Raw genomic sequence first — 14636 nt, 5'->3', positions numbered from 1 at the left:
GGATGTATTTTCCGATTGTATTGTTTTCGGGTTATGATGGGCCTCGGGGATTTACCTGAGGGTGTGTGCTCGGTTTTTATGTTTATGAAGATTGATTCTGCTACGACTCTTTTCTCCTCTTTCTCCGACTTCATAAGTACAGCCGAGCTCTTAACTTGTTTGTTTTTTTTATTTTCAAGATTTATTAGCACTTCTTGTTTGCTCTGCTGTATTTTTTTCCTTTTTACAACATAAAATATACTCTCTCCCAGCCGGTGCTAAAGCCGTCTCTTCCCGTCAGTGACCCAACGACTCCCTCAAAGCTTCCACAAATAAGACGCGTCCAGCGAAGAGAATCACTTTGCACATAATTTCCCCAAAGTTGAAAAATAATGATGGAATTTAGCTCAGCTCCCTGACCTCTGCCTTGTAGCAGATCGCCCAAAAGCTTTGTCTCCTCGCGCTGCGGTCAGCTCAGGAATTTGTTCACAAGGTTCTGCATCCATCAGGCCCGCCACAGTTTCTCCCTCATCAATGTCAATAAACACAAACAAGGTGAAAGGCAGAAAAAAAGAATCAGCCGTGGTGGAAGCCGCTGCGCTGCGCCTGGCTCTCCTATCCGTAAAGGGACAAGAAAGGTTACATTTGTCTGAGCAGACTGAGCGAACTACATTTAATGAGAAAGGATAAGGCACAGGAAAGGGCTGAGCAAAGTGAAGCCACAGCACATATAAACGATCCCCCTGTAAACACACGGCACAGACGGAGTTCAGGTTGGCACCTCATAATTAAAAGCAACTGAAATATTCATCCTAACGGGTTTTGACATACTGTTGTGTTCAACATGTTGTTTTAAAAAGTAACTACAGGTCATTTTTAAATTTCTGAACATTTTACTTCACCAAATCAAAAAGAAATATTGTGCAAACTGAACTATTTTTGAATATGTAGCTTTGATCAAAACATCAATCATAGAATTGATGTTTTGTTCTGCTGTTTTCCTGATTAATGTCTGCGTCTTCGATCCATCTTAAAGGGGCAGTACTGTGTAAAATATAATTTTTTTAGCTTTAGATAATGTTATACATTCTTTCAGACATGTTTGAGAAATCCTCAAATCTCCTGTGGCAACCATTCAGCTAGCTGTTAATCATTGTTAAAGGGTTGAAAGAGGAGCCATGTTGTGATGACTTCCTGAAGGCGGAGTTTCAGAAACAGCAGGAGTTTCTTAAAGTGACAGTAGTCAAATTTCAAGGTGTTAAATTACAATGTAAAATTTCTTTCAAGTCATATTTGATATATAAAGCCTTTTGATAAGAACTGATGAAGGAAACATAGTTACTTGATTGTGCAATGTGCCTGGGAAACACGTGATACGGTCTCTTTAATATCATTTTGTTAAGTTAGGATCCAACTCGATCATGTTCACCAATTAAATGATCGCGCTGATTCAATTCTACGCTGCTATTGTTTTAAACTTCATCTGTGATGAAACATTTAATTTCCACCAAAGGCAATAAACGATCTGTCCTCTATTACTTTGAACACAACTGTAACTCAGCAACTTCAGTTCATTTAGAAGCTGATGTAAAATTAATCTATAATGCATTTATCAATTCCTCCTGGCTAACTGCCACCCCGCCGGTTCAGGTCAAACACTCGTGGCCCGCTTGCTCGACTCCATTAACCAACAGTTAATAATTTTTGCTGATGCTAGGTAAATCATATTCCTGAGCTCTGACAAGTTTCCACTACACAGCTGGATGGATTTTTCTTTATTGAAAGAAAAGCATTTTTTTTGTGTGTGTGTCGAGGGTAAGCTGTAGAAGTTTGATCTTAATCCTGAGCTGTTGGGTTAATTGTTACACTTCTTTTAGTGCATCTTAGGAACAAGATTTACATGAGTTATTGGAAGTTGCAGAGTTTTAAAAATTCAGAGGAACAAAATGGAAAAGTCCATATCGCCCACTATCAAAACAACATTAAATTTAGTGCGATAATTTCTGACAATTTATCGTCCAGCAAAACTGGTTGTCGTAACAGTGGTACGTACTGATACCTGAAGACGACACATTTATCTTCCACTTAATTGTAAGTATTAATAGTAAAATAAACAGCTTGGAAATGTTCAGGAATTAGTCAGTTTCTGCGTCCCAGAAATCAATGTGCTCTGGTGCAAAATGTGTAAATCAACCTCAAAGCACAAGCAAATGTTTTTGTGAAGACACTGGAAACAGATCGGTAACAAAGTGTCATCATCCACAGTGAAGTCCCGCACCGAAAGGGTTTTAATGTCACTCAGGAAGCAGAGAGCCATTATTCTAACAAAGAAACACACATTATAGTTTCCAAATGCACTCCGTGATAAACTACTTTAATGTTTGTAGACATGCCCTGTGGTCTGATGAAACTAAAATGAAAGCGTTTGGCCATAAACATCATTGTTACATTTGGAGGGGAAATAAAAGTTGGAAATTAATGCAGTGTTCAAAAAAAACCCTTCAGTTCAAGCTTGGTTTATTAAAAACTGGGCTGGGTTGAAGGCACTTGAAAGAGGAGCAACCGTTAGTCATTACTCATCACCCAACTGCATGGAAAACCTGCGTACTCCTGGTCAACGTTTCTTTCTTTTCCCAGATTGTGCTATCTGAGTATTGCTGCTCCCTTTCTGTCTGTTCTGTTCCTAACCTGGAGAGGGCAAATCCTTCCTCTTCAACCAGATTAAAGTCAGAATACCAAATCCTCTGAGACCACCCACCCAACCATGCAGTACGAGGACGATATGGCTGCCAATCAAGAAGAAATAATGGCACAATTCCTCCAGACTAACCTGGCTAATGCCTTTCTATGCAATTCCAATAAACAATTTACCATAGCAGAAAAATAATTTGTTAGCCGTCATTGGTGGCCATGCTAACTAGAACTGAGCATCACATCGGGCTATGCTAGCTGCAGCGCAGCAGAGCGCAGGGGAGATGGAGGGTAACAGCGCTTAGCCCCGCCCCCTGGCTCTGATAGGTTATTTCTAATTTGAACTGGGAGCACTGCCATAAAGCAGATTAGCTTTTTATGCATTTGGCTCGTATTATACTGTCATGACAAAGAGACAGTTTTAACAAATATGTAAAAAAAAAAAAAAGTTTATAAAAGTTACCTACTGCAGCTTTAAAGTGTAAAATAATATAAAATAATTCTCAAAATATTTTTAAAGATATTTACTTATATAAAAATTACTCATGTGGATCAATCTGGGTAAAAAGTTAAATGAGCTGCCTCTCCTACTATTCTGCTCTTAATTACTCCACTAGTTTAATAAAGTAAGGATTTCAGATACAAGATATTCCTGAGTTTGGAAAGCCTCAGGAAGTGAGCTATTCCCAGCTGTGATGCGTTGCTGAGGTCTGCCTCTCCCTTTGTTTTGTTTTTTCTCTCTCTCTCTCATTAAGGTTTTTTTTTTCTTTTCAAACCTAATTCTCCACGAAGCCTCATTTTTACTGCTCTTTCACTCTTTTGCTTTCTTATTCACTGTGTGTCACCTTGGATGATGACGCCAAATCCATATTCACACCCTTCTCATTTGAACCTCTGCATTTCTCTTCATAACACATCAGCGCGTGCGGGCCCTCTGGAAACGGCCTGCCTCTTGTTAATTGTGTGCAACGTGATCTGTGCCCCGTGTCTCCTGCGATTGAATTGTGTAAATATTCATTTGGCAACTATCCGGGGCTGTGGCAGTATTGTTCTGTCTTTTTTAAAGCGTGGGCTTGGCTGATCGGGAGCAGTAAAGGGCTACGTTTGTGTAGCTGCAGGGATGATGTGGCGTTCCAGGTCTGTGCATCATTCCTCTTTTTCTTTCTTTTTTTTTTTTTTTATGTCAGGCGCCTTTATGTTTTTCAGCGGGGATTCCTTTGGCTGTTATTCACCGGCAGCTTTATGACAGCCACATAAAATAACTTAGGCTCGTTGTGTGTGGCGGTACGGGGGGAGACGGAGGACATAATCCATATGTAGGTAAGCACCTCGGCTGCTGCACTTTGTGCACTCTAAGCAACCGGGAGAGAGCACCGGAGCGAGTACAGATGATGACCTTGGGCTCGGCTCCGTCAGAAATAGCCGAGCCGAGCCGCTGTGGTTCTGAGGGAAATATGGAGAGCTGTCATCATGAACAATGTTGTCGTCCTCTTGTCTTAAAATAAAAAAAGCCATCAGTCCCCACAGAACACAGCCTCCGCGAGAAACGACCTGCACAGAAAAACGACCCCAAGGTATGTCATTAGGTACTAGACATTTATTAAACCAACATCGGAGAACAAAGTGAAATATAGTACATGAGATTGTAATGAGATCTTGTGGAACAAGGACAGATATTAAAACACACTTATTTATGCCAATGTTAAATCTGACATAGGTCAGTTTGACTGCTGTTATTATGGGTTATATGATGACAACTCACATATTGTCCTTTCCCTTTTTTTATATTTGCAGATTTGTTTCATTCTCAGTGTTTTCACATATGAGCCAGAGGCTTTTCTATTCATTTTGTCAGCTAATAAACTAAGCTAATTTTATAAACCTGCTTGTGGTTTAATGCAGTGATTTCTAAAATGTGACACGACTAAAATTCAACGCTGGTGAAAGTCTGGGCCAGTAGAGAAGGATAAGCTGACAGGGCATCTGCTCCCGCAATTTTTAAAATAATCTCTGTGTGAGTACAAAACGAAATTGGTGACAGAGTAAGATAAAATCAGGTTGTAAGCACTGCGAGGCCAGCTAAACGTTAGCTTCTAACACAGCTAACATTAGCATCTGCTTCATAACTTCCTGTTAGCGCTAATGGGCTAGCTCAGTTTTTAGGGAACTTGTACCACAGCTTTGTACATCTTGCTAAAAATCTAAAACATTTAGAATGGTCAAGCTTTAACTGCAGAGAGATTACTTTAAACACAGTTTAGTTTTTTCAATTTCTGATTGTGAAACCCAAAATGGAATTATCAGAACGTGTCAGTAGGCCGGTCAAGCCTAAAATAGTCTACACTGATTAGAGGTTTGTACAAGTTAAAACCTTTACACACAATCTCTTTGCAGAAAAAAAGAGATTGTTGGGCTCCCTAAAATATTGTCACATCTCATTTCTTGTCTCACACCGTTCTATCATGTACTAGCTTGTCTCATAAACTGAATGTATTGTTAAACTTTTGATAGAATGTCATAAGACAACAAAGCTTTTTATTCCTCCTGGCAAAATGGTCAATTAGGCATTTGCTAAACTGCCTCCAGACACTGCAGATGTTTATTAGATTTGGAAGATGTATAGGAACTGAATGGAGTTTAATTTTACTGCGTTTTACGCCAATAAAAGATTACGATTTGCAGGTATGGTACCGTTTCATCTGCTTACACAGCTGTGTTAAATTTCACCGTTGTGGAAACACGGTAAAAAGAAGTGCACTGGTAAAGAAAGCCTGGCCCGCTCTCTGCAGGAGGTGACAGAACATAATAAGAGAAATCTGAAGAATGGCAAAAACCATCAGACTCCATCAGACGTGAATCAAGATAACAGGCAGGGATATTTTTCAGAATGTTACAGTGAAGGTGTGAAAACGGGGGGAAAATGTATCAGATGGGGAAGAAAAGAAAAAGTAAATTTTACTATTATAATTTAGCTGTCAAAGTTTCTTTCCCTGTACAGAAAGAGGCAGAAATTGGACAGGAGATTAAATAAGAAAATCTACACCATTAAACAAATCTGTTCTAAAAAGAGAAAGCATGCAGATTTCTTCGCAACTGAGTTCTTGAATTCAGCCAGACAGACCTTCAGAGCTACATGACAGCAGGTAATTTATAAGGATCACAGAAAGTATCTGCAGTGGAAACACAGAATAGGTCAAACTGGTCCATGGCTCGTAGAGGACAGGTAGAGGGTTAAACAGCATTAAAATGTTTGGATGCCTTTCTTGCCATCGAAGCCTTTGACATTGACTTAGGGTGACACCTTCCAACCTGTTTTGCTTAGACAGATAAATGACAAATGGCCCTGACTGTCAGCCAACATCTGTTATTCAGCTGCAGCATGGCCTGCCACTGGGACACACACACACACACACACACACACATGCACACACACACTGAGCTTGTTGTCCTGGCACCAACCCACAAAGCCAGCCTCCCACTGCACAGTCATGCAATTAGCGCCAATCGGCGATCAAATACCGTTATCTGAGCTATCTCAAGTGCAATCACACACAAGTTCCCAACGAGTTTGGTTGCTTGTGCTTGTATCAGTTTATGGTGAAGTTAGATTGAAAACACGGAGAGGGGGGGAGGGGTAATCTCTAATCTCTCCTTTGGGGAGGCAGTGTCAAAAAAGGTCCTAAAAGTACGATAAGGACAGATGGTGGAAAGGCACAACAGCCTGCACTTTATCAGGTTGTTACTGTAAGATAACCAAGTTTAACTATAAGGTCTGGTATTACACTGATCAGGCATAACATTATGACCGCCTGCATCATTGTGCAGTAGCTCCTCTTTGTTGTCAGAACATCCCTGACCTCTGACCTGTAGATGGACTCCACAAGTCCCTGGAAGGTGTGCAGTGTTACCTGGGACTGACATGCTAGAAGAGTCTCTGTGTCCTGTAAGTGGAGTGGTAGGACTCCATGGATTGGACTTCATTCAGAACTTCCCACAGTTGCTCAATCTGATGAGGGAAAACTGGGTCGGCCAGCCTGTTCTCCATTTAGGAGCAGAACTCCTTCTGTTGAGAACATAAATAAAGTGTCAGTATATTCTGGTTCCCATAGCTGACCCTCTGCATTTCGTTCGGTAGTTCTTCTGTAGTTAATGTCACACCATTTTTGGTGGAGAAAAAACAGTTAAACACACTGACAGACCCACAGCTAAAATCCTCAGAAATAGTGATCCGTCTCGTTTCAGCAACCTTTAGTCTCCTCTGTGAATGACAGAGCAGTTTTCATCCAGGAGCTCTTAACTAGTCTTATTAATTTAATAGTTATTTAGTGAAGAATCGTACAAATGTACATAGTTCTTCACCGCATCAGGTAAACGTTCATCAAAAGTACTCATGTCTCCCACAGTTACAAAAATCCGATGGTGGAAAAGGACTAGCTGAACATTGCTGTCAGCACATTTTCACGTAAAAACAAACTTCTGACCAATAACGCACCACTTCGGACAGAGCTCTGTCCAGATAGTTCGAACAGGGCTTGGTGTCGAGTTCGGTAGTCAAACGAAATGACGCAACGTTTTTCACGCGTCTGATTTCAGCACTTCGGATGAAGTATGTCGGGGCCAGAAGGAAACACATATTAACAACTACGAGGGGCTTGGGTTATGAAGGTATCCTCCTTAAGAAAAGTTGATGAAGGAAAAGTCACGCTAAATCAAAGAATAGCCAAGCTAGAATGTGATAGACGTACTAAAACACGCAGATAAAGATGGACGTCTCCCTGTGGTTTGAAAAAGAAGATCTTGAAACATTTGTTTCTGTAAATGATGCAGTGTCCTACTCCATACTGCTTCACCCGCGCTTGGTGCCATTGTTAATATCTATGTATCCTCTCTAGGTGGAAGTCGGCGTTAAGTCAAGGTTAAATGGGTGAGTTTTTGAGCTGCATTGTGTTTGGATGCTCTGTAATGTGCTAGTTCTTTAGTGATTATGTATAGCAGGAGAGCGGCGGCGGTGTTTAGGGACTGTTATCTGCAGCCTCTTTTCATTTATGATGCTTTTATAATGGTCTCTCCTTCATGGATCACACCCTCACAGGCTATACACCTCACAATGATGCATTCTTTATTATATTTAACAACAGAGGTTAAGCACACAGTACACAACGGTGTCCTTGAGGATCTCAAGTAAGCAGTGATCTCTGTTTAGGCTCCACAGAGGAATAAACTAGATATCCTCACATTTTTTCTGCACCCTGCTTGAAGCTGTATTTGACAGAATTAGGTCTAGGACAGAGAATGATGTGCTAATTATCCGAGACAGCAGATTATCCTCCTTTGACTGGATTCAGGTTAACAGTCTATCGTTTTTTTTTATTTTACATTTCTCTGGTTGTGGTCTGGCCCTATTCCACTGGTATTAGGTTGAAAGATGTCACATGTTCTCCCAGAATAATCCGCAGAATCAATTTTCCAGGTAACTGTTTTATTTTCGTTTCTATAACGCTGCGTTTTACCACCGTTTCCTGCAAGACAAACAACCCGAAATATCTGTTGCCCACTCACTTTTATTCAGCTGTTCCTGAGGAATGAGAAGATGTGTTCACACTAGAAAACATTGAGCATTTCGTCTCTTTTTTTGTGTCATGACACCTAACAGTTGCTAGAGAAACCTCCTGGTCAGATGCACAGCTCACCTCATACAAGTCTTCAGATAACTCAAGACTTGTATGAGTCTTTTTACAAGTCTTCAGTGTAAAAAGGTCTTTTTAAAAATGTCTTCTACATCAAGTACAGTCATTTGGAACCACTCATCTCCTTTGGTTCAGCAAACTCCTGAGTAGTAGAGCTGCAACTCTAAGACCCAATATCTCTCTAAAGCCTCAGAATAAGAGGCCTGTACTTGTATAGTGCTTTATCTAGTCCAGAGGATCCACCAAGTGCTTTAAACTATATTTTATTATAGTCATTCACCCATTTATACACACTTTCACACCCTGATGGTGGTAAGTTGCTATTCTGTAGTCACAGCTGTAGTAATAGGTCGAAACAACTGACACCCTTTTAACCAACCACTTTTTTTTTTCACTTTCGCTGCTCAGCTCTCACTCTTTGTGGCTCCGCCCTGTTCAGAACTTTGTCTTGATTGACAATATGGCGGCTTGTCTCCAGAAAAACAGGGCAAATGCTAACTAAGAGGATGAACTGCGTCAGCCCATCCAAGCAGAGGCGTTATATTTATTTGAGTGCAAATGTGCGCTGAGGGCATCGTTTGGTTTGATTCCGTTTCCGTTTTAGTTCTGTGTTGTAGATTTTTAACAGTGTTTTTTTTTTCCATTTGTTTGTCTTTTGCTAATGTTCACCTATTCTGCTTCTGAACAGGTAGTGATAGGTCTATGGGCTATACAAAACATCTTCATTCAATTTTTTGCACCAAATCATTCTTAGTAATGAAACTTTATTCTCCCCAGTTCTGCCTATTTTGAGCTTTTTTGTAGGGGCTCTTGTCACTTTAAATCCAAATAAGCCACTGCTGGCCACCGAACACCCCCTCAAATGGCTGCGAACAGATGAGCAATTATAAAACTGTACATCTTTGAAAAGCAGAAGTAGAGCTTCCTGCGCAATTAACAAGAACACAGCAAGTGGTTTCTGGATGTGTGTGTTTTTTAAGCATTTGGGCTGTTTTTTTTTTTTAAAGCAATAGACATATAAATGGAAGTACAAAAATTTGCAAAATGTGAAATTTTCACAATATGTCCCCTTAAGATAAAAATTAAAATTTTGAATAAAATATTACACAGAAGTAACATGGCCAGCTTTGGTACCATCACAAACAGATACATTTAGGAGAGTATAAAGCCTCTCATTAAAACATTAAATGCAACAGGATTTAACATAAAAAACATTAATATTCATAAACTGGAAACCCACTGGTTACAACAAACACATACTGCTGCCCAGATTGTTGTTCCTCTTTGTTTCTCCTTGTCTATTCTGATTATTTCCTGGTTATGCGTGGCATCATTTCCAGTTGCAGTATGTTGAAAGGAAAACTCCCTTTTCAAGCTCAATGTGGATAAAATGATAAATAATTTAAAAGCTTATTAATGTGTAGCTTACGTTCAAGGTCAGGTTAAGATTCATAAGCTGAAGGTTATGAAGGTAAATCATCATTAAACATGAGAGTTGTGGTGCTGAGAACGTTAAAGTTTCTTAAAAATGTCAAATAAGAAACAAAGGAACAACTTTTTTTGGGATCTTTCCTTTATTGTTCACAATTTGACAATAATGAGGAGCTGGTGGACCGGCCAGCAGAACACAGTTCACCTCCACATCCACTTTTATGTGTTGCCATAACTTTTTATTTCCTCTTTAGGCTACATTTTGTTTGAAACCGTTTGATATAAAAACCCACCATTAAAAACAAACAAACAAAAAAACAATCATTGTAAAGTACTCATGTATTGTATGGCTGTTACTGTAATGCTGTAGTTAATTTGGTGATATGGCAGCGTTTGGGATGGAGGGCTGGCAGCTGTTTTCAGGAAAGCTGCCTTAAAAGCTCCGTGATTATCTGCTAAACGCCACCATGTTTTTCCTGCAAGGTGACAGAAATTTCAAAGCATTTTATCAAGCGGCAAGTCAGACTCTGCTGGGCTTAATAGATGCACCACAGGTTTTCGTCCAATATTTCTTCCACACGCCTTTGACGCATTTAATTAGTGCGTCGTGAGCCACCTCAGAGTTTGTCAACGGGGATTTATATTTGTTTCTATCTCGAAAGCAAAGACAGTAAGTGTAATTTGAGCTTTTAGTACATGATCTAAAGCAGCAGGCCGGCTGAAATTATATTTAGACTAACTTGAATCACTTAGCATGTCAAGTCTTTAGCTCCCGTCGTATCCCACAAAGTTTAAACCACAGTATTAAAAACTAGCAAACTTACATGGCAACTGCCTAGTTAGAGAGAGGTGCTGAGGGTGCATCAAGAATTCACTGAGTTACTAAAGTGACACTGTTTCCTCACTAGTTTGAGCTTTAGTGGTGGTTGTCTGTGACTCAAAGCTGCTTATTTCCCAACCTTCTTCAGTCTCAAAGGCCCATAAAAAACACACAATGCCATCATCCTCCTACCACTTCCTGCCAGTGGTGGTCTGTTTGGTGCCCTGGGCGAACCATCTTTCTGTTGCTGGCTCATGCCGCCCGGCCACAGCGTGCCGCCCTGCACGGTTGCCAGTGTCGCCCATATCAGAAACCGCCACTGCTTCCTGCTGTCTACTTTGTCTTTTCTGCCAGTAGCAACATCCGGTTGTTGATCACATGACTCATCTGAAGCAAAAAAAGTGTTTTCATTGCAGTTTTGCAAAATAAACTCATTTCAATGCAGCCAGAAAACCACCTTATCCTACCACAGTGTTTCTCAACCCTGGTCCTCACCGCCCCCCTGTACTGCATGTTTTAGGTATTTCCCTTCTGCTACACACCTGAATTGTATCTCTGGGTGATTAACAGGCTTCTGCAGTACTTGATGGTCATGCAATCATTTGAATCAGCTGTTCTGGAATAAAGGCACATGACCAGGGTTGAGAAACACTGTCCTAGCACAAAAAACTATTTATTAAAAAATGGTTTTGTGTTGACATTAAGCTAATTTATTTTTGTAATTCCACAGCTACTGCTCCTCCTCTATAGCTGGCTAAATACACAGCAGAACAAAAGCCGAACATGAATATTAAAAGTCCACAAAGTCACATCAATAGAACATTTTCTGCTGCTGTGGTGTTGCTGTCTTTATTAGTCAAGCTGTAGCAGCACAGTGTGCGGTCAACAATTAGCATTTAAAATGCCACTCACTTCAGTACCAAACAGGCCATGCAACATGACAGCGAACAGAACGTGTCGCTGGCTGACTGCTGGGCTCCGGCTCCACCGGACCCGTCGAGAAACACCAAAAAGTACGGAAACCTCGACACAGAGGACGCCGTGGCGTCCCGCAGAGTCCCAGTCAAACAGCAGACTCCCGTGACGAGCACTCAGCCACATTTACAGTACAACCCAGCACGAACACACCACAGTGAACTCCCAGTTTATGAAAATTAATAAACAACTTAAATAGGGAAATGGATAATTTATGTACAACATGTTCAACTTTTTAGTGAGCATGTGTATTTAGCGATTCAGCGGCAGAATTTGAAACAGCTTGCAGGAATTTGCAAACAGAAGCAGAGGGATGTCCGGTAACTTTTTGGTTTTTTTGAAATGACAAAAAGCATAAAAAAAAAAAAAGGATTAAAAGCAAACCTTCAAAGTATAATAAAACTTCCACACACGTTTCCCTCGAAAAATCTTAGAAAATAGTGATTGAGAATCCCCTTAAAGAAAGAATAGTTCCTGATTTATCTCCCTGCGTACGGCGTGTGTTTGAGGCTACCGGCGTTTTCAGCCTCGTTGACTCGTTAATGATGTGGTAAAATCACGTATGAAACCAGTCGGATGAACTCCGCCAGACAGAAACATGGTATCATCTGCAGCCAAGAAGCATCAGTATTATGTTTTGCATGTTTAAAAGCTCAGTAGAAACCTCACAGTGATTTTTCTTTTCTTTTTACTTCAGCATGATTAAAACATGAGTTTTTTCTCTGTCAAAACACAGCTGCGATTTGTGTTCCCCCCCACTCTCCCTAACATTAACAAGAGGAGACAAAGATAGGCCTGTTTAATCCCAGCGTCATGCTTTTCGTTTAGTGAGAGAGAGAAAGAAAATCTATCATTAGGCATAAAATAAATCAGCGAAAAGGCTCGCGCTACACATTACCGAACAGATCTTGTGATTTCATAACAGACGAAGCTGGATGGCGAGGTGGGGGAACCTGCTGTCTGAAAGTGGGGCGCGGAAAATCATAAAACTATGGATAATGGTGCATGCAGGGCTTAGAGCGAGGCAAATTTGGTGGACTGAAATGTGTTCCCCGGTCGGAAAATCACATGGAAAGAAGAAGAAGAAAAAAGAAAAGATATGGAAAAACAGACATTTTCACGTTCGTGCGCTTGTGACTGGAAGTGCTGCTGCTTGATGAAAATGTTTTCATATCTCAAAGAAATAAGAATACTAGAAATATTTCAGCATGTCTGGTGTTGAAGTTATAACAGATATATGCTTTTATTGCACCAAGTATCATCAGGTAATAGGATATTATTTTGACATCATGTGTTAAGTGAGACAGATTTGTAATTTGTAATTCCCACAAATAATCTGCACAATCTCATGTTTATGTCTGAGAAGATTAATGCTTAAACTAGTATTTATGCATTTATGTTTCCTGTTTAAAATAAGCTGGATAAATGTTTTGAGTTCATCATCAATTTTGCTGAAATACTTTTATTGTAAAGTGGTGCTGTATCATAAAGTGGGGTGGTTTGTTTGATCTGTTTAAAATTAATAAAAATGTATTTTCCAACCATGTAGTGCCACTGTATTAAGTTAATGTCTTGTCTTGTCTCATGTCTTCACTACGTTACTGACTGACTCAGGAAAACAACAGGTGGCATCAAATCTCACTTGAAAAAACCCATCTAGCTCAGATTCTAGAGTAGGACGAAATCTGTTACAATAATCATGTTTTTTCTATACGAAACGTATTCACTCAGAATCTGATTGACATTTCTTAGTTTATTTTTTTTATTTATTTTTTTTTAAATATTTTTTTGTACGTTTACACTCTTTGTTTTTATGACATACTTCATGTTATGAATATGTGCTGCGAATATCTCTGTTCTGTTATTTATGTATTGTTTTTTTTATTAATAAAAATAGTCTTAATCAGTGCAAGAACAGTGCTTTATGAGTAACATAGCGTTACCGTGGGTACTCGCCCTACCTGATTCTGATTTTTTTGTTAGTCGAGAGTTAGCATAAAAAACACGAGACATGAGTAATAGTTGTAAAGAAATATTGGGAGCAATAAAACTCAAGTATCACAAACGCAGACGCAGTATGTATGTGACGCGATTTTACTCGGAAGAACAACTAAAACCTATAATGAAGAAATTACTTGAGCTGCACAAAACAAAAAAAATTAAAAAAGTTTAACTTAAGTCATTTTGCTGAGTAACGTAGTAACGTCGTGGACTCTGCCTATGAGCAGTTTCTCTCCTTTCTGCTTCCTCCTCTGTTGTTCTTGATTACAGAAGCAGCTCTGGAGTGCGAGGGTCGGGTCACAGCTGCAGCTCATCCATCACCTGCTCCAGAAATACCTGGCTGCTGCATCCACACATCATCAGATCTAAAAACTGCTTACAGACCCCAGGCTCTCCGGCTCTGTCACTTTGTTTTCGCTTTTAACTTAGCTGTTCTTTCCTCCTGGGGATCTGCTCACAAATCTAGTATATATATATATATATATATATATATATATGCTTAGCCTCTAGCTTGTGCTTTAAGAGCAGAAGTAACGGAGCGTGGCAGTAACTCCAAACATTTTACCAGTCAGTTAATGATGCTTAGTAAAAACATGATGAAGCTAACTTAAATCACTGCAAAAACACAAAATCCTACCAAGTATTTTCGAACTAGTTTCTAGTGTACATATCTTAGTAGACTTGGAATAAGACAAAAGTAACTTTTAAATAACTTTTTGAACTAGGCCAGAATTACTGGGTCAGATTTTGTGTTTTCCTCTTCTCTGCTGAGCAACATTAAAAGAAAAGAAACCTGACGTGACAACCAGTCAGTAGTTGCTGCATGGCTGCATTGATCTATAAAAGGCTTGTTTTCTTTTAATATTCACTGTGTTAACCGGATATGAAGCATGTGAGCAACATCAAAACTGGAACGAAACAGCAGCAAATGTAAAGTCAAGCAGTGTTTGTCATGTTATCTGACCTCACATTTAACTCGCGTCGCCTTTGTTTAACCTCGTTTAGTAAGTGAGCGAGGCTGTTGAGATTAAAGAGGCTTTCCCAGGGAGAAC

General features: G+C 39.8%; 1 long non-coding RNA gene across 1 annotated transcript in view; it reads right to left on the bottom strand.

Moving 5' to 3' along the window:
- Positions 1–3513: 3513 nt before the first annotated feature.
- The window catches only part of LOC103136002 (uncharacterized), a 114434-nt gene continuing 103311 nt past the window's right edge, over positions 3514–14636 (bottom strand). The window contains exons 2-3 of the long non-coding RNA XR_001661720.1: positions 6579–6733; positions 3514–4221 (exon numbers count right to left, since the gene is read on the bottom strand). This is a non-coding gene — a long non-coding RNA (uncharacterized LOC103136002). The remainder of the gene's footprint in view (positions 4222–6578; positions 6734–14636) is intronic.

Source organism: Poecilia formosa, unplaced genomic scaffold (assembly GCF_000485575.1).
Source record: "Poecilia formosa unplaced genomic scaffold, Poecilia_formosa-5.1.2 Scaffold29, whole genome shotgun sequence".
NCBI lineage: Eukaryota > Metazoa > Chordata > Actinopteri > Cyprinodontiformes > Poeciliidae > Poecilia > Poecilia formosa.
Note: the sequence above shows the minus strand (reverse complement) of the source record. Positions and strands in the feature narration are given on the sequence as shown.